This window comes from Quercus lobata, chromosome 9 (assembly GCF_001633185.2).
Source record: "Quercus lobata isolate SW786 chromosome 9, ValleyOak3.0 Primary Assembly, whole genome shotgun sequence".
Lineage (NCBI taxonomy): Eukaryota > Viridiplantae > Streptophyta > Magnoliopsida > Fagales > Fagaceae > Quercus > Quercus lobata.
The window spans coordinates 9,005,191-9,029,915 of record NC_044912.1 but is presented as its reverse complement, the minus strand read 5'-3'; the positions used below and the strand labels follow the sequence as shown (position 1 = coordinate 9,029,915).

The following is a 24,725-nucleotide window of genomic DNA, read 5'->3' as shown; positions in this document are numbered from 1 at the left end:
TACTTATTCTTAACTTAAATTTGTTAAGATTCTCATCCCTTTTTTAGTCAATTTGTATTCTCCTTATATTTTCCCCCATTTTGCTCTTGCTTTAACATTCTGTACTATTATGGGTTAAAAAAAAATTATAATATGCTTTGAGCCATAATATGCTTTGAGCCATAATATGCTTTGAGCCAAATTATAAAAAGTATCCCGTGCATCGCACGGGTTAGCGATTAGTAATAGATAATAACTAAAGGATAATTCTACTGTACCCCTCTTTTTTTTTAGGAGTACGGTACCTACTAGTAGACAACCTACTACACCAGGTTATTAAAACATCACATTTGATAGTACCATCTTCACATTGTGTAGTACTAACAACATATGTGACGGTACTTTTGTCACATACAGTGGTTCTCTTATTTTTTTTCACATTCGATAGTACCATCATCACATTGTGTAGTACCAACATCACATGTGACTGTACTTTTGTCACATACGGTAGTTTTCTTATTTTTTTTCTCACATTTGATGGTACCATCATCACATTGTGTAGTACCAACATTACATGTGACTGTACTTTTGTCACATTCGGTAGTTCCTTTTTTTTTTCTTACATTTGATGGTACCATTTTCATATTGTGCAGTACCAACATCACATGTGATTGTACTTTTGTCACATTTGGTGGTTTCCTTTTTTTTTTTCTCACATTTGATGGTACCATCCTCACATTGTGCAGTACCAAGATCACATGTGACTGTACTTTTATTATATTTGGTGGTTTCCTTATTTTTTTTCTCATATTTGATGGTATCATCCTCACATTGTGCAGTACCAAGATCACATGTGACTGTACTTTTGTCACATTTGGTGGTTCCCTTATTTTTTCTCATATTTGATGATACCATCTTTACATTGTGTAGTACCAACATCACATGTGACTATACTTTTTTCACATTCGGGTGATAACCTTATTTTTTTTCTCACATTTGATGGAATCATCTTTACATTGTGCAATACCAACATCATATGTGACTATACTTTTGTCACATTTGGTGGTTCCCTTATTTTTTTTCACATTTGATAGTACTATCTTCACATTTTGTAGTACTAACATTACATGTGACTATACTTTTATCACATACAGTGGTTCCTTTATTTTTTTTCACATTCGATGTACTATCCTCACATTGTGTAGTACCAACATCACATGTCATAGTACTTTTGTCACATTCGGTGGTTCCCCTTTTTTTTTACTTTTTTTTTTCACATTTGTTAGTTCTATTATCATATTGTGCAATTCTAATATCACATTTGATAGTTCTTTTGTCACATATAGTGATTCCTTTATTTTTTTTTCTCAAATTTGATGGTTCCATTGTCATATTAAGTTTTACCTATATCGCATCTGCTCTATTTTTGTCACATGTGACAGTTCTTTTGTCACATTGGGTGGTTCTCTTACTTTTTTCTCATATTTGACGATTTCATCATCACATTGTGTAGTTCCAACATCACATGTGACAGTTCTTTTCTCACATTTGGTGGTTCCCTTATTTTTTTTTCTCACATTTGACAGTTCTATCCTTACATTGTGCAATTCCAACATTACATGTGATAGTTTTTTTCTCACATTTGGTGATTCCCTTACTTTTTTTTCATATCTAATGCTTCTATCCTCACATTGTGCAGTTCCAATATCAAATTTGACAGTTCTTCTATCAAATATTGTGGTTCATTTATTTTTTCTCAAATTTGATGGTTTCATTGTTACATTAAGCAATACCAACATTACATCTAACTCTATTTTATCACATTCAGTGGTACCCTAATTTTTTATTATCAAATTTGACAATTCCATTATTACATTGGGTAGTACCAACATTACTTCTGACCATACTTTTGTCACATTCGGTGGTACCTTATTTTTTTTCCTCACAATTGACTGTTCAATTGTCATAGTAGGCAATACCAATATCACATCTGACTATAATTTTACATTTGGGCCATTTATTGAAGTCACTTTTTTACTTACTAATAACTGCTCATCACAATAGTAATTTTTTAAAAGTTATTAAAAAATTTAGATCTAAAATCTAAAAAAAAAAAAAAAAAAATCTCAAGAAATTAGCCCAACCACAATAATTGCTTTTGTTCACAAAAAAAATCAGCTAGAATTATCTTGGTTTCTTCCATAAATATTTGAATATACCAATTAACTTCCTACGTATCTCTCTTGGTAGCTTCCATCACATTCAGGGGCATACTTCCCTATAAAATAACATAGTTGAGATCACTTTCTTGATGTTTATATTTTTATTATTTATATATACTATAAAACCAAAGATGTGTAACCTTATGTGCTCTCTAATTTTTCTTATGCAACATCTGCAACTTAATCGCAGTTGTGTGTTTATTGTGGTGTCTAAGGTTGGAAATAGGGTAACTATACAATTAGCAAGTTATGCAAAAAATCCAATCCAAAGATTGTTGACAATTTTAAAATTTTTAGTAAACACTTGAATTAAAACTACAGGTCCAGTATGAAATAGTCATCAATCAAGGCTACTACACCAAGTTTTATATTTTTAGGCATTTTCATTAGATCCACGTGTGCGAAAGTGTCCCAAGGGAGATATTTAGCATGGTTCAAGAAGAATTATTGAATGAAAAAAAATTCATTGCGCTTTACTACATAGATAAGGAAGGTTATCATACGTACACCTTATCTCAGTATGCATCCCCTTAATCAAGATGGGAGGTTGTGTATTGTCTAGTTGATCAATCTCTGAAGTGCTCTTGTTTGCTATTCTAGTTGTATGGATATCCTTGTGGGCACCTATTTGCTATTATGAAGGTTGAACATTTGTAACAAATTCCACTGACATGTATAATGAACAAATGGCTAAAAATAGCAAAATCCGACCTACCTTGCAAACAAAGAACATATACAATCAATTGTGGGTCCAAATTAAAATCAATTACTTTTTTTCAATTAGGATTTGTTGCAAAATTATTGTGAAAACATTATAAATGTAACATTTCTTTTAAAATAAAATAAAAAATTTCATGTAAATCACATAATATCAAATAAACACTAGGTGTCCATTTAGACCCACAATGAAAGCATTAGTATTGGGTGAGCTAAAATTCCCAAATGCTATTTTTGCAACCCAAACACCAAAAAACACTCTACATTCGAGTTTTTAAACTTAAAAAAATTTACAATTTGGCTACAATAAACTCCTCCTTTTAACACTTGTGTAGCGCATTGCTCCTTCTTTTTTAACGTTATATTATTCTCTCTCTCCTCTGTAGCCCTGGTTCTGCTTTCTGCAAATTATATATGACTTTAGCATGCAAGAAAGCTTGATTTCCAAGTGGAGAGTAAACTCTATCAAATAGAAATTAGGCCCAGTGAGCCAATTTTTTATCACTTAATTTATTCTTGTCACTTTAGAAGAAGGGTGACAAATTCTTGATGAGAACCGTACGATGCAAACCCTATCATATAACAACTCTACACAGGTTTGTTGGTGCAATTTAAACAATATATACATATATAAATTGCACATTTCACTTGCATATATGGTGAAAACATGTAACTTTTGTCTGTATAGAACCTGCACAATTTCATTCTATCAAGCTGTTAAAAAATTGATCATATGGAATAAATGTATCTTCCAAAACGATTAGAATTGGAAGTTCCACAATGAAGATGCAATATTCCCTTTTCAAAAGGAAGTCAATCATTAGATAAGAACGACCAGATTCTCTTTCTGAAAAAAACAATTATCCGAGACCTAACTAGTACTCCAGCCACCAGGACTCCATAGTTTATGCTTCTTCAATTTTCTCCTTCTCAATGCTCCACTTGTATTACCAAAAATCAAGCATGTTTGAAAAATGAAAAATAAAAAACTAATAAATAAAAAAAACAAAACAAAATTATATAATGAAAATAAATCATTATAAATTTTTTTTTAAATTTGTCATGAAGATAATTTACCTATCTTTATTTCTGAATTAAGTGATAATTTACCGATCTTTATTTCAAGATGACTGATAGTTTGAATAGATGCAATTCAATGAAAAGATGTCTTTAAGTTCCAAAAATCAATATTTATCAATCCCAACCCCAAAAAAGAGTTATATAAGCAGATTATCATAGTTTCTTCTATTCCCACCCTTTATCTCTATCGTAGTAAGTTGCATAAGAACACTAATGAAATTTGAAAACATTATCTGAAGTACCCAATTGAAGCATGATGAGTGTTTGATCCTATCAAATTGAGAGAGAGATTAGAGAGAAAGACGTGATCGGTTGAAATCAAAGATTTCATAGCTTGCATTAATTAGGGTTTTGTCTTTTTGACCCTTACCTTTTACAAATCTATTTTGATCTAAGAAAAGATAGAACAAACATTCAGATTCCAATAGGAGATTTGCCCAGGATATTGATTTGAAAGCAAGAGAGCAATTTGAAAGAGAGAACAAAAGAGAAAAAAAAGTAGTCCCTTTGATTTTTCTGTGAACGCAAAGCGAGAGAGAGAGAACACAAGAGAGAAGTCTGAAGGGAGCTGCTATTTTTTTCTTCCACATGTTTTTAATTTTATACGTTACCTACTTGACTGGTAACTGGTATTACATTAAGAATGAATAAATGATCAGGATTAAAACAAATAAAATCATCGGTCAAGATTTATAGGGGTACGGTACCCACCCAAAAAAAAAACAGTGGGTACTGTAGAATGATCCCTAATTAAAACATGATAATCATAAATTAGAATACAACCCACAAGTTTATTTTTATTTTTATTTTTATTTTTTAACATGTATTTCGGCTAGTTTTGGTTGATTTCGGATAATTTTGGCCTATTTCGGCCGGAATTGGCATGAATGGGCATCGAATTGGCCAAAATCGGTGCCGTATCGGCGTGAATCGGTGCGAATAAAAATCTAAAAAATAAAAAATGCCGAATCGGCACATTGGAGGAGCGTTGCCGTGAGTCTAGTGCGGGTGCAGCAGCCCTGGAGCCGCACCCATGCTTTCTAGTCATACAGACTGGGTTGGCTTTAGATTTTGTGTAGCGTGCCGTTTGGTAGACATGTATGCTAAGTGTGCAGCGGATGGATTGGTGGATGATGCAAGGAAAGTTTTTGACCTGATTGTAGATCGTAATGTCATATCTTGGACAGCAATTATCACTGGATACATGCAAAGTGGAGGGCGTGATAAGGAAGCTGTTGAACTTTTTTGTGAAATGATCAAGGGTTATGTTTCACCAAATTATTTCCCCTTTTCAAGTGTCCTTGAGGCATGTGCAAATTTACACGCATGCTGTAAAACTTGGTCTTGCATCGGTTAATTGTGTGGGAAATTCTCTTATTAGCATGTATGCAAGGTCTGGCATGATGGAAGATGCTCGTTAAGCTTTTGATATGCTATTTGAGAAGAATTTAATTCCTTACAGCACGATTGTTGATGCGTATGCCAAAAATTTGGATTCTGAAAAAGCCTATGAACTTTTTCATGAAATTGAGGATATAGGAGTTGGGGCTAGTGCTTTCACATTTGCTAGCTTCTTGAGTGGAGCTGCTAGTATCAATGTTGCTGGTAAGGGTGAGCAAATTCATGCACGGGTACTAAAATCAGGGTCTACGTCAAATCAAAGCATCTGTAATGCATGTGACAGTTAGTGTCGCGGAGCAAGTGATAAACCCTTTCTTAATATCACACCTTATCGATGTGGGATAACTCGACAACACTGAGTATCTTTTTTTATTTGAGAAAATCATCCCCCTTCCCCTATATATGTGTGTGTGTGTGTGTTTCTCAAATAAAAAAAGATACTCAGTGTTGTCGAATTATCCCACATCGGTAAGGTGTGATATTGAGAAAGGGTTTATTACTTGCTTCGTGACACTAATTGCCGCATGCAGTTTTGATGTTGGCGTATAAGTGTATTCCCTTATTTCAAGTTTTGATATAGAAGCTGCATTTCAAGTTTTTAATGATATGGGAGGTTGAAATGTTATATCTTGGACTTCAATGATTACTGGTTTTGCTAAACATGGATTCGCCTCTAAAGCTATGGAAATGTTCCACAAAATGCTTGAGGATGGTGTTAGACCAAATGAGATCACCTATACTGCTGTTTTATCAGCTTGTAGCCATGTGGGGCTAGTTTCTGAGGGATGGAAACTCTTCAACTCAATGTACAGAGAACATGGGATTGTTCCGAGAGTGGAACATTACGCATGTATGGTTGATTTATTGGGCCGATCAGGATCCCTTTTAGAAGCATTTGAATTCATTAATTCAATGCCTTTCAAGGCTGATGCGCTAGTCTGGCGTACATTTCTTGCTGCCTGTCGGGTTCATGGCAACAAAGAACTTGGGGAACATGCTGCAAAGATGATTCTTGAGCAAGACCCATATGATCCAGCAGCATGTAACTTACTATCAAACTTGTATGCTTCCTCAGGTCAATGGGACAATGTGGCAATAATTAGAAAAAATTTGAAAGAGAGAAACTTGATCAAAGAAACTGGTTGTAGGCTTGTAGCTGGATAGAGGTGGAAAATATGGTGCACAAGTTCCACGTTGGGGACACTTCCACACCCCCTAGCACAAGATATTTATCATGAACTGAACCAATTGGCTTCAAAAATAAAGGAATTGGGCTATGTACCCGATACAGATTTTGTTCTTCATGATGTAGAGGATGAACTAAAGGAGCAATATTTGTTTCAGCACAGTGAGAAAATAGCTGTGGCATTTGGTCTTATAAGCGTATCCCAACCAAAGCCTATTAGAGTATTTAAGAATCTTCGTGTTTGTGGAGACTGTCACACTGCAATCAAATTCATTTCAATGGCTAGAGGTAGAGAAATAGTGGTGAGAGACTCAAACCAGTTTCATCACTTCAAAAATGGGACATGTTCTTGCAATGATTTCTGGTGATGTTGAAATATTTTTATTTTCTTTCTTTGTTTCTTTCTTCTTCTTCCTTTCTGTTTTTTTTTTTTTTTTGTATGACTGGCAGCAGCTTGCTTTCGATACAGATCCTACAAATGGAAAGCTTTAGAACGCAAGACTGCCAGCTGCAAATAATCTTAAGTTGCCATGCACATTTTTCCTTAATTCTTTCAGCTTTGATGAATAACTTGTTCTGCTAGCTGTAACCTTTCTAATTCATATTTTCAGATTTGTGTAGTTTTTATCTGTATAGTTCATATTTGCAGCTATTTGTACAACTAGGAATTTGTAACATCACTTAATTTACAAAAACTATATGCATTTTCTCCCTTTGCACATATTGCCTCTTCTTTAAAATTCTCCCACAAATTCTGAAGTCTGTGTGGCCAGGGACACTTCTGCTTGTGCGTCCCCATTAAGTGGGGTTGAAAAAAAATTTATTGAAAAATAATTCCTTTAATTATATATATATATATATATTTATTTATTGAAAATTTATAAGCAAACATAAAATATTCCGATAAATAAATAAAATATACTTAAAAATAAAAATCATTTAATTAATTAATTTTTGTATTTCCACCACGTTGTCTTGTCTCGTGTCATACTCATGTCCATAACTCCATAATTTATAAAAACCCACACAAGCCAAACTCTAGCTCACCCCTTTTGCCAAAGCCCATTTGATCAACCCAAAAACCTCAACCCATTCGATATTTACTAATATTGTCGAACTCATTGTCAACTTCCAGTCTCCCACTCAATCAAAACTGTTTACAACCCTTCGGGTCAGGCTGGACTGGTTATGTGGGTTGGGCTTTTAAGTTTTAAGAACTTTTTCTTTTTTTGAGAAGAGGGTTTTTAAGAACTTGATCAACCCCAATAAAAATACTGTAAAAAATAATACAAATGTCCATTATGAATTTGACAATAATAGGACACAATTTTCTAACTCTTCTTCTTTTATAAAGTTATTTTTGTTTATCATAAATAATTATATTATCAATTATCTTTTAGTTTTTTTTATAGTGGTAACAAGGGAGGAGAATTTGAGTAATAAGGTGTTTGGTACATGCACTTAAAAATTGAAAATTATTGTTTAAAAACATGTGTGGAAATATGTGTAAGTAAAAAAATATGTGAAGATATGTGAAATATTATTTAAAAACTGAAAATTGTTATTTGAAAACATATACCAAACACCCAAATTTGACAACCAAAAGTTATGTACTAATTGAGCAATAAAACTTTTGACTACCATTCTCTTTTAGGTGTATAGGAGGAGATGATTCTCCTTTAGGTGTATATGAAGAGATGATGTTTTACATAAGTTAACATTACTTTTACATATTAGTGAACTTTATAACCATTTTAGGAGTAGAATTACCTATATCTAATGATTGTTCACAAATCATTGTGTCGCAGGAAGGGACGTGTGGACGGCGAGGGTGCCGCTTGTATGTTTCTGGCTAGTAGAGAAACATACATCGGACCATGTTGTTCATCAGTTTGGGATGGTACAAGAAGTGCCCCCATCTGTTGATACTGACGATGCCCTTCACAAAATAGACCTGAGGGGGAAGACTGGAGTGAATTGGGGGGACAAACACAGAAGCCATATCCAAGTATGGAATGGTCGAGCACGATTACTATGTCATGGAGCACGACTAGAGGGTGATATGTCGCTTGCTCATCCATACTTCCATTGGTACGATAGGGTGACTTGGAGGTTTGTCGACCACACTGCCGCTGCAATTCTTATTATGGTAATTACTTTGACCTTTCTTTTCAAATTTTGTTGCTGATTTTCAAATTTTGTTGCGTATCACCATTTTTGTATTAGATGTACTAATTGTATTTATTTACTTGCAGGTTGCCAGTCACAAGTAACTGTTGACGCGTTATACAGTAGGCAGTCCTGAGTACAAGCAAATTACAGCTGTACTTAAGGCAATAGATCGCCTTCACCGTATAACTGCCCAACTTCCTTTGGATGATACCGATGGGGCAAATCCAGAAGCACCACAAGATACTGGACGACCAAGCACGAGCTTAACTCCTGCTAGCCATAGCCATGGTTAGCGTGCTGCACCCCATTAGGTTGTTAGTAGACCGGATCCCCTTCCATCCCCACATGCATCTCCTGCCCCAGAGTTCCCTCCACCCCCATGCGCATCTCCTTTCCCTGAGATCCCTCCACATACTGCTCATACAGCTCCTGACCTAGAGATCCCTCTACCCACTGCTCATGCATCTTCTCACCCCGAGATCCCTTCACCCACCCCACATACATTTTCTGACCCCGCTCATCTTTCACTTACTCTGCCATCCTTTAATCTCGGCTTTTATTTCAATGAGACCCCTCCTGTCATGAACACTCATATAGACCATGTACTACCCCATAGTGAATCTATGTCATTCATGCCTACTCCTAGACTGCATATAGATCCCATGACTACAGGCCTCACTCACATTTCATCTGCTACACCATCCTCCCCCGCAATTGTAAGATCTTCAGTTGTTGGGAGTCAAGCAAAATAGCCAAATGTGCATGTCGAGAATGAGCAAGTAGTTGGGTTACATTCACCCCCACAAGGTCGACCTAAATGCACAACAAAAGCACCTCCTTGTGGGACAGGTGATCACAAAGCAGGACACAAGGCTAGCCCCACGGTATCACAAGTCATTTAATGTAATTAATAATTTTGCGACTGTTGTTATGGTTGGTATTAGAATTCATTTAATCCATTGTTTGGTTGTAACTTCATCTTTGTAGCAACATGTCGAGCTTGACCAAGGAGATGCAATACCCCCTCCCCCACATACCAGACACTATACGAGACAGCATAAGCGTAAAATGCATTAGGGTGAGCACCTCATCTGAATTTGTATGTGAATTTTGTCAACAAACCCCACTTGCTCCCTTTCTTACTTCTTTACATTTGTTACTTTCAAATTCCAAACTATACTGCCATGTTATATAACTTCAATTCCTACTTTAGAATTCGAAAACCTCATAAGTTTACTGCTTTCTTACATTCTCATACATGTGTTTGTGGCAATAGTGGTTAGTTTAATGGGCAAGAGGTTAGCTATATTATTTCCTTGAAAACCCATTAGCTTGTATTGGACTTGTTGCATTTTATTCATTATTAATATAAATAGGAATAATCTCATTTCTTTGCTGTAGGCACTGTGTTTGCTTATGGGCAAACAAACAGTGGGAAAACCTATACAATGTGAGGCTCGGAAGCAGAACCGGGGGTTATTCCACTTTCAGTGAGTGATTTGTTCAGAACAATTCAGCTGGTACTTCGACCAAGATCATCTTGTGCTTCATGAAAATTAATGTGCAATTTAAAGGCCTTGTCTTTTATGTAAATATGGTTTCAATGTTTTGTTAGTTATCCATTTATGTCACAGTTTTGGAAACCCAATGTTCAAATGCTTTCCTTGTAATGGCCAGGTTTTAGGCAGATTTGGAGAGAGCTCATTGAAATTGGGATCCATTCTAACAGATGGAGAAGTAGGTATATTCAAGGATAGATGCAGTAGTGTGCTTTCAATTGTGTGTTATAGTTGTGTGGATCATTTACTTTTTTGGTGTGTTTCAAATTCATGAACCATTAAGCATTGGAATCCGATTGATTGATGTGTAACCAGCTTTCATAGTGTGGAAAAATTTTGTGACCTGCTATTTAAGCTACTTATTACTACATAAATAGGAAATTGTGCATGCTATATTGTTTCAGAAATTGTAATTTGTTACAATTTGATAATGCAGCTCATCAATCTGTCCACCTGAAAATGACCCAAAGAAACAGACTCCTTATATATGTTCATCCCCGATAAAGGTTTGTACAATGTAATTATTATAATATTAAAAAGAAACATAGTGTTGTATGAAATTGTTGATATTCATGGGATTATTTCATTTGTTGTTATTCATTTGCTGTTGTCTGGTTTGCAATTTGATTTGTTGTTGTTAGTTTAAGCTTGTGCTTTTCAGAAAATCTTGTTGAAGTACTTGGTGAAGTTTTCAAGGGAGGGTTTTTTTTTTTTTGGTGTGGGGGGTGTTAATTTTAAGATTTAAAAAGTGGAGAATTATGAGGTTGATTCATTTACTTTTGATGGGTTTGGATTTGTGTTGGTAATTGGGTTCCTTAAACCTTGTTGCAAAGATTCTATATCTGGGTTTTGTAATTAGTCATATATCAATTTTGGGTTCTTTTTCGTTTGATTTGTGGGGGCATGGTAGATCTTGTCAAATGAACTACTTGATTTAATGTAATTTGAAATTGATAGTGCAAGAAATATAGTAGGGTCATGGAAGGGGCAAAAAGAATAATGATTTATACACAAATAGATTGTGTGTGGAGATGGGTTTGGGGAAGAATGGGAAAGGGAGGGGGGGGGGGGGGGTATTTGCATAGCTGATGGAACGATTTAGGTTAAGTTTAATCTTTCTTGTGTGTTCTTGACTTCTTGGTCTAACTATGTAACACTAAAGCATTCAACTGGATTTCAGCATTAAGGTTTAGTGAATAGTCAGGTAGTGAGATTTTCGAATTGCCTGTGTGTTTATTTGATGCATTTTTATTATCAATGTGGAGGTATGATTGAAAGAATCAATGAAGTAGCTATAATTTTCATCGTTTTTTATGATCTGATTCTATCCATCTAACAACAGTATCTTCTTTTGATTCCCTTTAGCACCTGCACCACTCCCTCAAGAGTGGCTATCACTAAACATTGTACCTTTCATGTTTTCTTAGTCACTTTCATTAATCTTATTGTTGCATTGCCAGCCCCATGAGAAGGATTGCTATCATTTTTTGCAACTCTCTTCAATTTATGATTTTTACAACATTTTTTCAGATATATATTTCCTTTATAAGGAATTGCAACATTGAAATTTTGTGTAAGGAATTAAAGTCTTTGAACAGCACACCTTTATAGAAATGTAATGAACATTTGATTGTGTAAAGAAATAGTGCCTTATAGTGATACAATTGTCACACTCTGTTAAGCAGAAAACTAGGACTCTGCTACACAGCTAGTTCTCTCTATGCTAGTGCCTGGGGTGCTGATACAGCATATATATGAAAAGAAGAATCTGTACTCCAGCTTCTTTTTTTATTGTGGTTATAAGGGGAGAAATAATTATCTGTCACTATCAATAGAGGGTTCTCAAAAAGTGTATCAAATGACTTTTTGCTAATTTGCTTATGCCTGTATGAAGTTATTGTTTAATGATTGGTTACCCATTACTCTCCCCTCTCTTATATTTGTTTTGCACTGTCTTCTAGAACGTTAAGTTATTGCTTCATGGATGATGGTCTTGGGAAGATAAAGGTTATCTCAAATCACTTTAAAGCTTCAACAGCTAGAGTGGATTCTCATCCAAGCTTAACTTCATCTGTTTCGCAGCCACAAATTGATGATTCTTTGAGGTACTCTAATTTTTTTTTTTTGGAAAAAAGAAGTGTTAGAAACTAAGAACAAGGTTTAGAGATTTTAAATTTAGAAATTAAGAACAAGAGTATAATTTATTTTTTCAAGCATCTTATATATTTCCAGATTACTCACAAACACTTCCACCACTTTTGAATTTTCTCTTTCAAGCTATTAATCTCAGCCCAGCTGATGTATTTTTATTTTTATTTTTAAATGGAAATGGTCAAAATGTTGATGTACTAACAAAACAATTCAACTTCTGTGTCTTTGATGTTTTCTTTGTCTAATTGTCATTCTTTCTATTTATCAATGTGTTTTGTTTCTAAAATTTGTTGCTTTGGTTTGAAGCTAGCGTTTTTAGGTGCTTCCTCCTGTCATCGTTTGCTTTAGCCAATTAATTAGTTTAGTCGAAATTTGTAATTTTGAATGGTGGGTGTGATTCATTTTGATGGTTATTCATCAGATTCATGTGATATTCGATCTGGGTTTTCATAATTATTATTGCTTGATCGGTGGTTTTAGGTGGTAATTGCTACCAGTTATGTGTGTTCAAGCTGGCATTTTGATTTTATTAGTGTTCTTATTGTTTGCTGTCATTACACATTTAAATTCTTTGCACAATTTGCATTGATATTATTCACAGTTTCGTTTCAATCCAGATACAAATGTTCCTTGGGTCTTCTATTTTCTAGTAAAAGTAAAAGAAAGCAATGTCAGCTCGAGTATTATGAACTATAATGCTTATCTCTTGTTATCAAAGTTCGTTTTAGTTTTAATGTTTGAATATCTGCAAAAGGTATATTATGCTGATGAAGGTTTTTAAAATGCAGTTTGTTGCTTTACCTGCTTATCGGGATTCGGGGGCTTCTCTGCAATCCATGAACTGGATGGGAGTTTGTAAATTGCCGTTGCCAATTGGTTTGTGTTTATAATAAGGATGGTGAATTGTGACATAGAAAACTGTTAATTCAATTCTTCAGCTAATGGATTTATCTTCTATATTTTCTTGATTTTTGGATTAGAAAATCAATTGTGTCAGGGACTAAACAGAATTGACTTCATTCAAAGGCCGTATTGGTAATTTGGCCTGAACTAAAATCGCACAAGGACTTTGTAGGCTCTGGCTCATGAGATTATCTGTTGACTACATATTTGTTGCTTGATAGAGCATTTAACCCTCAGAATTAAATTTATGGAGTCGCTAGTCTCGCCTCATTGACAAAAGCAGAATTTTCAGACTCCTGGTCGCAAGTTTTTGTCCAGTGGCTCCCATAAAGATTTGTAGCTCATTGTGCGAGAAGGGTCATTGACAGATGTAGATTCAGCTTTGGCAATACTTAAGAAGAATGGGGGTAATATTAATTCAAGAAACATATTTGGTCTGACGCCTCTTCATATTGCAACTTGGAGAAACCACGTTCCCATCATTAGGAGGCTTCTTGTAGCTGGTGCAGACCCAGATGCAAGGGTGTGTGACTCTTCTGTTCCTTTAACTGATTTGAATGTTTTATGATAGGGTAAATTACAATAACATCCTGTGAAGTATGAGGAAATTTTAGAAACCTCCTGTTTTCAGAAATGTTACTTAGCCCCTTGAGATTATTACTTTTATTTTGTTTTTCTTGATTCTCCTTATCATGTAAACAGTTTGGTTTGTAAACACTATCTATGGCTATTTTTGATGAGATATTAATTTGAAAAAATGTGTATTTTGACTCAAGTTGTAAGAGTACATGAATGGTTGTAGAGTCTCTGTTATATATAACAAAATCTCAAGGGGTAGAAAATTCTTATGAAAAATATTGATGATATTTTTTACATTTCCCCAAGTCTCAGGGGAGGTTAATGCAATTTAACCCTAAATAAATACCCTGTCAAGTTATTATGTAGAGAATGTTGGTATTTGTTTTCACTATGTGATTGGATTGCTGGCTCGTATTTCTGATGAGTTGATTTTATTGAAAATCTGATACAATAGAGGGATGTTTTCCCTAATTATACCTTCATGGAGACAATCTGCTAATTCTGCTCATTATTATTCTGTCTGGATGGAGACATGCTTAAAAGTTATTGATGTGATGATGTCCTTTACATATGTTTTTTGTGGAATTAGAAAGCATAAAGGTCAGGATCTTGGAGGCTGGCTTGATGAGAGAATATGTGGTATTGTTAGTTTATCTATCATCTTTATTTGCAATTTAATCATAAATGAGGAACCCTAAGGGAATTTATCAGAATATCTTTCTGTGACTCATGGAAGTTGGAAAGGCAATCACTTGTTATTGGAATCGTAATCATTTTGAGATCCTCCTAGATTTTAGATTCCAAGTTGCACTCAAAAGAGTATTTCATTTTATAATTCTGAACTCTCGCTTTGCATGACCCTCACATTATCATATCAGGATGGTGAATCAGGATGGAGTAGCCTTCACAGGGCTCTACATTTTGGACATCTTGCAGTGGCTAGTATCCTTATTCAGTTTGGTGCCTCTATTACATTGGAGGACTCTAAAAGTCAAACCCCTCTAGATCTCCTATCTGGGCCAGTCTTGCAGGTGGTTGGCAATGGACTTAATTCAGGTATACCTTGCTTTATTATGACATCCTTACTGAGGATCATGTTGTTATTTCTAAAAATAAATATAGATGTAACTGGGAATAACCTGAAATTTTATGCATGTCTTTAGTTGCTACAGAGGTGTATAGTTGAGGAAGTGGTGCAAACTATCAACTTGGAACGGGCAATGAACACATACAAAAATTACCATGTAAAGTTGATTCACTTCATGGTTCTTATATCAAGTTGGTTTCTTCTGCAAAGTTCCATAGTGTAGCAGTCAGTGCCCGAGGAGAGGTTATACTTGGGGATTTGGAAGGGGGGCCGCCTTGGGCACCCTGACTTGATATACACAGGTATGCTATTATATTTTTTTCTTTGATGATTTCAATTTGAAATTTTTTTATGCAACCAAATTTTGTAATTGATGCGGTATTTTATATATCAAAAAAATATTTTGCATGCAACAGAGAGTTTAAGTTTTGGATGTTATTCTAAATTAACATAGTTTTCAATTTTAAATTTTTTCAACATATTGTCAAACTGAATTCCAAGCCTTGCACAGAATGGTACATATCTAATCTAATCTAATCTAATCTAATCTAATACTATATATGATAGCAGAAACTTTTAACGAGGTGTTGACACGTTAGCAAAAATGACCCTTTAAAATGCTACCACGTTCACACTTTGAAGGATACAAAATACCGCACGTTGCACCGTTTGAGGGCTTCAATTTAATCTTTTTACTGTGCTTTCAATATGGTTTAAAACAAAACCAATTGAAAGGCAGAGAGTCAGAGAGAGTTTGAGGAACGAAATTGGAAAATAGGCCTAATTTTCCAACTATCTAGTTAATAGGTCCGGTTTTGAAAGAAATTGGGTTAGTAACATCTCGACTTTATGACAGTCGATTTTGGGCCTTGTAAATCGACTCTCACAGAGTCGGTTTTGGTTGTCCGTGACATCTGATGTGGCGTTATTGCCAGGTGGCAGCCATCTAAAAATCGACCATCAGAGAGTCGATTTCCATGTTGGTGTCACGTGCCCTTGACGTGGAGCACGACCTGGAAACCGAGTGTGTGAAGGTCGATTTCTAATAGGGTATTTTTGAATTTGCTCTCTCTTTCAATCACCCACCCACTCACTCTCCCTCATCAGACGGACACTCTCGCTCACCCTCACTCACCCTCACTCACCCTCTCCTTCTCTCACTCTCTCAGCGTCATCGTCGACGACGCCGGCCCCAACCCAGTCACTCTCTTTCAGTCACCCACCCACTCACTCTCCCTCATCAGTCAAACGCCTCACTTACCCTCTCAGCAAACCGACACTCTCACTCACCCTCTCCTCCTCTCACTCTCTCAGCGTCACCGTCGCCGACGACGGCCCCAACCCACTCACCCTCTCAGCCTCACCGACCCAGTCTCAGTCACTCTCTCGCTCACCTACGCGGTATCTGAAGCAAATAGAAGAACAAAAGGTGAGTCCCTTTATGCATCTTGCAATGTAATCAGTTCGTTTTGTTTGTTTGTATTTTTTTTTTTTTTTTTTTTTATAAGAAGCATTCTTCTTCATTCCCAGATTGTTGCTTCAATTCCTTCCCATTTTTCAGGTATGCTATTTCTCACTTACTTTTTTAGATTCGAATTTTATGTTCTGAAGACAAATTTCGAAGACCCATTTTAGATAACATCAGTATTTTTTATTTTTTTTTGTTTGAGTATATTATTGTGATGAAGGAGGACAAAAAAATGGCATGACATGTGGTGTAGCTTTGAAGGGGTTGAATTATGGTATTTGATTGCAGATAACACACATGCTTTAGATTCATCTGAGATATGTGTTAAATCTTGTCTCCTGTAAAATGTATCCAATGGTTATGTATATTTAGTAGATTTAACTCCACTACCACAAATGCTCTAAGGTGTAGGATAATTCAGCTGATGGAAATATTATGCTTCCTAAGACAGATTTTATAAACCTACAACTCTTCCAATTGAATATTCCTTTTTTTACATATTTTTTTTGGGTAGAAACAAGAATTTCTGTAATTTCAGTGTCCCTTGTTAGCTCACTTATTAGTCTCTGTTACTTAGGCTGCAAACATCAGGTTGTACTGAACCACCCTAGCTGTTTACCCACTAGGTAGACTAAGGATGAACTTTACAGACCTAGTGTCAGGCCTAAATACTACAAAATTAACTGACTTTAACTTTACCTAAGGCCATGTGTATCCCAAGCTAACCCCTGCATGCACACTAATGCAGTATGTTTTTCTTTTTGTGGAACATATTATATGGTAATAAATTTGAAATAAGGTTACCATATCACATTACATGCTTTATAATTGTTTGTTACATAAACAAAGATCAGACACTCATAAGACATACAATTATCAAAGCTTTTTGATGATCCCTTTCTGTCTGCTTCCTTTCACAGCTATAAAAATCTGTGATTTTGAACTGAAATATATTGGTATTACAAAATAATGACATGCAATCAATAAAATAAACTAGGACAAACATTGGTGGCCAAGGAGCACACATCTTTCTGAATTTCTGTAGTATCAAAACCTTTCTGTTTGCTGATAGTATGAGGGGGGCCATGGTGAAATTAGGAAATTGGTTTGCATTTTTTTTCTTTTCTTTTTAAGACAATTGCAATTGACCATTAAATTCACTAATTAACTCTGTATGACCATTAAATTGGTTTTCTGCAATGTCTTATGATAAGTTCACGGATACAAGGTTGATGTTCTTCCAAAAAGGTTACTCTTACTTTGTGTTGTCTTTTTAATTGCTTTAGAGAGATAATAACTTTGAACTGATTCATTACCACTATCCTATAAGGCCTGCAATTAGCTCTTTAGCAAGTTACTTTCACTTGCATCTATTAAGTTGCTTATCATAACTGGGGAGGCTCTTCAACAGTTATACACTTATACTATTCATGTAGATGTCGTGGGTAAAGTAGAATGAAGCTAGATTTCCTTCTAAAGCTGCGTATTGTTTTTGTTTTTGTTTTCAATAATGTCTAGTATGTGCTAATTGCTTATCATTTTTGTGCAGTATGGCTGCTGCAAATGCTGGACAGATTAACCATGCGCAGCCTGGCCCCATTGACACGTCAGTGTTGACGTTGCAGCCCAACCATCGATCAGAAGCCATTTGGAATGGGCAGGTAAAACACACCACTAAAGATTTCACTTTTTTTTGTGTGTGGTGAATTTCGTTTTTTGAACCTGGAGTTTAGTTTGTTTCTAAGTCTTTTCTTTCTATGAATATTACATGTTTATTTAGAAAAAACGAATGTTTAACATTGATGCCAATAAGAGATTTTTTGACCTAAATATTTTTAAAGTGTAATTTTCTTAGTTAGCATCAAGTCATTAACTAGCTTTTAGAAATTAATAATAAATAAATAGAAAAAGATACATAAAAATCATCTTCCAAACTACTTTTTATGCTAAAGCAGCATAGATTGAACTAATACATATTGGGAATTTTGCTAATTTAGTACTTTTGCAATTGAACTGGTAATGCCATGACAAAAACGTAATCATTTCCTCCATCATCAGCATCTTCATGGAATCTTCACAGTCAACAGCATCATAGTCTCATTTTCATCCCTCTGTGTCCTTGAAAATTCAACAAAAAGTTTGTGTGGATTGTTTTTTACACCTACCAATTATACATTTACAGAACTCTGTCAGAATCATCCTCCAGAAAGTAAAGATGATTCAAATTCTGAAGCTAAACCTTTAATTAGTAGTCGGGGGAAAGTTTGAATTAATGTCCATGATTATTGTAAGCTGACCAAGTTTTGTTTCACAACAAGAATCATAGGCTGGAAACATGATATATTGTTTTATTGATGGCTAGTGAATTCTAAGTAATAGTTTCTCAGTTTATTAATTTCTAGAAGGGAGTTACTACATGTAAGACCCGACGCTGCAGACCAATCAAACATGAGTTCAAATTAGCAATGATTCCAACTAGACCTTTAATTATTCTGAATCTTAAAAAGTACGACTATCTTAGTCCTTCCACCATAGCCACATCAAACATAACGGGAAAAGTTACAAATATTTGATAAGTGCTCCCTGAACTAATTCCTCCAAGTGAACAAGAGATCAACTACCCTTCTTGGTAACACCCATTAAATCCCAAATGCTCTAAATACTAGATCCATAAAGCATATGCAATATCACTAGGGATCAACAAATGATGGCTGTCAAGGAAACCAAAGCCTAAGAAAGAATTTACAAGCACAGTAATAGAAAGAATTAAAAAAATACAAAAAATTTATAATTCTTAAGCACAAAAACAAAAAATTTAAAAAACCTAGTTCCTGTAGACAAACAAAGAATGGATTTTTAACATGTGAATTGCAAAAGTTGCAAAACAACGAATGAAAGAACTATATATTTCCAAAGAAATTAAACAAGCCAATAGATATGTAATTATGTACTAATAAAAAGAAAAAATGAATGACTTTTTGAATGCAATAAGGGCACTCAAAAACCAATAGAATTCAGGTTCATCCAAGGGTTTTCCAGTTTCAAGGGAAAAGAAATCTCAAAAGTCTTCAAAACAGGGATGGCACTAAAAGCTAAGCCTTAAATGGTATAAGATTTTAACATAGGTTTAATTTCAATGGGATTCACTCTCTCTAGCTGACCAGTTATTTTCTTTTAATTTCCAGGACTTATTTAATGAATTGAACCTATGGTAGAGATTTCCAATAGATAAAAACTGGAAAGGTTGCTTCATAGGTAAATGTGATGAACACACAAACATGACATATTGTAGAGAGAACTTAGCAACTCCTGAAAACATGCAGCAACTTTCCTGTCATCAAAGTTAAGAAGTCTTCCAACAATTTGAAGCTTTCATATCCTTCCCATTTTTTTTCCAAAGACGAACTACTAACAACAACCAAGCCTTAGTCCCAAAATTTTAGGTTCAAGCCTTAGTGCAATGGTAAGTGCCTTCCACCAAAAGTGACAAATGCAGATTTGAATGCAGGAATCAGCCTCTCCAACAAAATTGGGAATAAGGCTACCTACCAATCACCACTCCTAGACATCACAAAAGTGGGAGCTTTGTGCATTAAGTATGACCTTTTTATGGACACTTGTTAGACTAATCAGGGTCTGCAACATGTATTCTTTTTCCAAAGAAAACCTACTAACCTATGGAAAGATGTTTAATGTGATTAAAACGTAACAAAGGAAACACAAAATATAGAGTGTTAATATAAAAAAATTGCCTATCACTTGCAAACTTGTGTAAGATTAAGTGTCATAATTCATTACATATGTTGCAGTTCTTATCTCAATATCCTGCCTGCCTTCAAAAACAAAAAATATATTGCTGAACCCCATTTATATTAATATAACAAATGTAACTCTCAAATTTTTATATGACGTGAATTATATACTGTAATTTCATTAACAATAAATACCTTTCTAGATATCTGATCGTTAGCAACATTGTGGTACATTAAAACAAATCCCATAAAAAAAAATTGTCCAGAAATTTGGGCATGGAAATTTGAGGGCAGAGTTTTCCCATAGACAACGTAAATTCTCAAACTATAAGATCTTAATATATCTAAACATATAAACAAACAAAAAAAAAACCCGAAAATTCAAATGAAGCAAAGGCTTCAAATTCTCAGTCATATATACATATAATCGTACAAATAATCCAATTCAGCACATGGGTATTGAAAAGAACAGGAAAAGCAATCCATGTATCCAAAAAAGCAGTGAAATTTAAGAAAAGGGTATGCAAAAACATCATGAAAGACTCATATAGATGGATAGATACAAAGTACGAGGTAGAGTAGTGTACCTTTGCTGCAACAAACAGCCAGCACCAAAATCTATAAAATAAATTGAACAAAAATACTGAATAGTATCATGTTTGGGCAAACAGTGTTTTAAAAGACTAATAAGCAAAAGGAAAATTGGTGAAAAGGGAGGAGATTGCTTATTGTTGCAGTCAACACAGCACAAACTCCTGCTCAGGTATGTTAAAGTCCAAATCACAATTTTCCCCTCCTGTAGACATATTGTTATCAACAACACCAAACATGACCCTCACAAATTTATAAAACAAACATTGGCAGCCTATAAAGAAGAATATTGTTGTTTAGTGAATTTGAGTCCAAAATAGCAAAACCTTCAGACTAACAAAGGATTAGGCAGGACGTTGACAGTATTTTCTCATTTTCAATGACTACAAAATCAAATCAACTACAATTCAAGATTACAATTATGATGCAAATCCAGAGGGATAAGTTAATTCCAGAAAGCACTCCTCATGCTCATCACTACAGGATAAAGAAATATCAAAGTTACTTTCCCACGACCCACACTAATAAAAGGTATTACCACATCCGAATTAGATATAAGCTTGCCAAAATAGAATGACTAAAGTCGAACTAGAAAACAGGACAAGAATTTCAATGGAACTTTCGAACCCTTGTTGAGTGACTAAAATTTATAATCCTCAAGGAAACCAAATCCTAAAAAAAAGCATATGTTGCCTAATATTAGAAAACAATAGGGAAAATAAACTTATACCCTCCCTATGATTGAAGGAGAGAATAAAGAAAACAAGGGGGAAAGAAAAGATTGCTTATCGCCAAACTATACTCCATCACTTAAACTGCCAACAAGATCAACACTCCTTAAGCTGCCAAGCACAAAAAAAATATTCCATAGAGACTTTTTCACATGCACCTACAATTGTAAAAGTTACATAACGAGTAGAAGAACTCATCCATACAAGGCAAATCTTATATTTTTCTGACATTCAAACAACCTTTTTTAAAGCTGGCAGCTCTTACATTATATGACTGCCCAATGACAAAATTGACAATCTTAGGTTCTTAAAAGTAGTAATAAGTGCATGTAGATGGCAATTAGAAAAAGGGACTGGAACAAAAATGGCAAGTAATGCTGAGATTAAAATACACAAAATGGAAGCAGCAGTTTTTTTTTTACAATGTTATTTTAACTTTTTAAAACTCATAATTACCAGCAAGCCAACAATAAGGAATCGTGCTCCTATAGACAAGAACCAAATCGATCGAGGAAAGCCAACCACACCAAAACTAATGCCTTCAAACAGCTAACGAGGACCAAAACCTAAGAATAAATTGAACAAGGAAAAGTATAATATCACAGTTAGTGGGAACACTATATCAAAGGACTTACAAGCAAAAAAATCTACATCGCTTGATGAGATTATCACAAGTAAAAAATCTTCCCCCAAAGATGCTGTCCAAATAAAGAATGAGACCTTCTTAGGGGACTTAACACATCAAATACTCTACTAAGGGAAAGAGTTAGTTAGCGTACCTCAAGTAGCCTCATAATAGGACTGAACATTAAAGCCACCACTCCCTCTCAAACTCCATCTCATCTTATCACACCCCACCTTCGTAGGGAATTTGGAGTATATTAGATCTAGGAAAGAATTAACTAACTCCAATTCCCAATCATGAAAATCTGTGTGAAATTTCAGATTTCAAATCCGCCCTTCCCCTTATAACTAGCTATCCATAACTCCACTAGACCCAGTCGGTTTATTGAAATAATGTTAAGTATAGTAAGTAATACTAAGAATGTGACTCTTTTCAATGAACTAAGGCATTCTGATCAGCTGATCAGGCGTATAGGTCAGGGTACAAGTCTCTTAGAGATAAATTCTCACACCATATATCATGAAAACACCTTACTCATGCGCTGTCCCCCATCTCAAAATACACGAATTGAAGAAAACTGAAGCTAGAGAGATAGATAAACATCAAATGCAGCAAAAAATGGGGGTTTAAGAGTGATGGGGTTGGTGGGTTAGGAGTTAAGGCTTACCTTAGTGCACTTGCCTTGCGTGTAGTACAAACACATGGCCTTGAGGATTCTTACTTACAAACATGTATATATTAAAACTGTGCAGAAGTACAAGTGCAGCACTTCAAATCCTTTCTTTATTCTCTAAGGTACTTCTGCATGCATCTATAATATGGTCAATTTCCAAAATTGCACATACATAATCGGGTTTGTGTCTACATTTTAACACTATCTCTTCCTCACTAATTTTTCGTTTTAAATCACAAGATAGAGAAGGGATTAATTCCCTCCCCCTGTGATTTGTTTCTAAGTCTTTTCTTTCTATGAATATTACATGTTTATTTAGAAAAAATGAATGTTTAACATTGATGCCAATAAGAGATTTTATGATTTAAATATTTTTAAAGTGTAATTTTATTAGTTAGCATCAACTCATTAACTAGTTTTCAGAAATTAATAATAAGTTGTATGTTTATAAGTTGTATGTTAATCCACCCCACATGTTAGTCCATGGTGGGTGTTATAAATACTATAAACAACTTCTATTGCACTCAACTTGTTGTCATATGTTAATCCATGGTTATGTTTTGTGCAGGATCCAGGGTCCCTTAAATGTCGTGCCCGTAGTGAAGAGTTCTCGAATCGAGAGCCAATGGTGGACGATCGAGTCATTGACATCATTAAGGCACTTGGTTTGGAGGGACTTCTCAGGACTCCGGGTAGAGAGATTGATCATGGCCTGATAACGGCCTTAGTGAAGCGATGGCGGCCCGAGACTCACACATTCCACATGCCGCATGGTGAGGTCACCATCACACTGCAGGATGTGGAGGTTCTTCTTGGACTTCCTGTTGATGGTGACGTTGTAACTGGGAGCACACAAAAAGAATGGGAGAATGTGTGTGATGAGTACCTTGGCTTTCGACCTACCAATGAAGACCATCTGGAACGTGCTGGCCAAAGGATTCTCATAAAACGGCTTTTGGAGCAAGTTGCCCATCCACTGCCGCCTAATGCTGAAGACGATGAAGTGCATAGGTACGCACGATGCTACATCCTAGCGCTATTGGGGGACACAATCTTCATGGACAAATCCGGTGATAGGGTGCATCTAATGTGGGTGCAGCAGTTGGAAGACCTTCGCAACCCATGAAGGTATAGTTGGGGAAGTGCTTGCCTTGCATGGTTGTACCGACAGTTATGCAGGGCAAGCGATAAGAAAGCTAGTCAGATTGGTGGGTGTTTATTGTTGGTCCAGTATTGGGCGTGGGCCAGATTCCCCTTTTTGTGCCCGGCAGTTGAGCGTGGCCCACCAGTGGGTGCTTATGGTCCTCCAGTGCGTGGTCCACTGTCCCTTAAGTAAGTCTGTACCTTAGTAACTTCATTTACAATATGTGATCATTACCTAAGCCTACAATCATGTAACTTAAAATATAAATTTTTATTTTTATTTAAAAGGGTTGTACGAATCATTTATGTCAACATTTAAAAATGTTAAACAGAGTTTCAATATATATGATTACGTTAATATACTCTAATTTTGTCATTGTCATATGGCTTGTATGTGCTTTGTTTTTATAAGGACTTTTTTCATTCTAGTGATATTATTAATTGAGGCAATTTCTATAAGATTCTATTAGTAGTTATATTTGATTACATTATAGTTTTAATCATAATATTATCTTACTTGGGAAGTTGTAGATATTGATTCCCTGTTCTTGATTGTAGGTGGGTGTGGGTCCCAAACAAGAAAAATAGGCACGCCCAGGTCTTCAGGGACAGGTATCGGGAGCAAATAGCTTTAATGTTGCCAAACCAGGTATGAAAATGCTTTGTTCAACATGTTCAAGTACAAGATATATTTATTTGCTGAACT

General features: G+C 35.2%; 1 long non-coding RNA gene and 1 pseudogene across 1 annotated transcript; both read left to right on the top strand.

The window, feature by feature from the left end:
• Positions 1-5,031: 5,031 nt before the first annotated feature.
• LOC115961161 lies at positions 5,032-6,953 on the top strand (annotated as a pseudogene).
• A 9,279-nt stretch (positions 6,954-16,232) lies between these two features.
• Positions 16,233-23,600, top strand: LOC115962332. The gene is made up of 3 exons (XR_004085383.1): positions 16,233-16,465; positions 18,054-18,165; positions 23,445-23,600. It is a non-coding gene; the product is annotated as an uncharacterized LOC115962332 (long non-coding RNA).
• Positions 23,601-24,725: the final 1,125 nt, after the last annotated feature.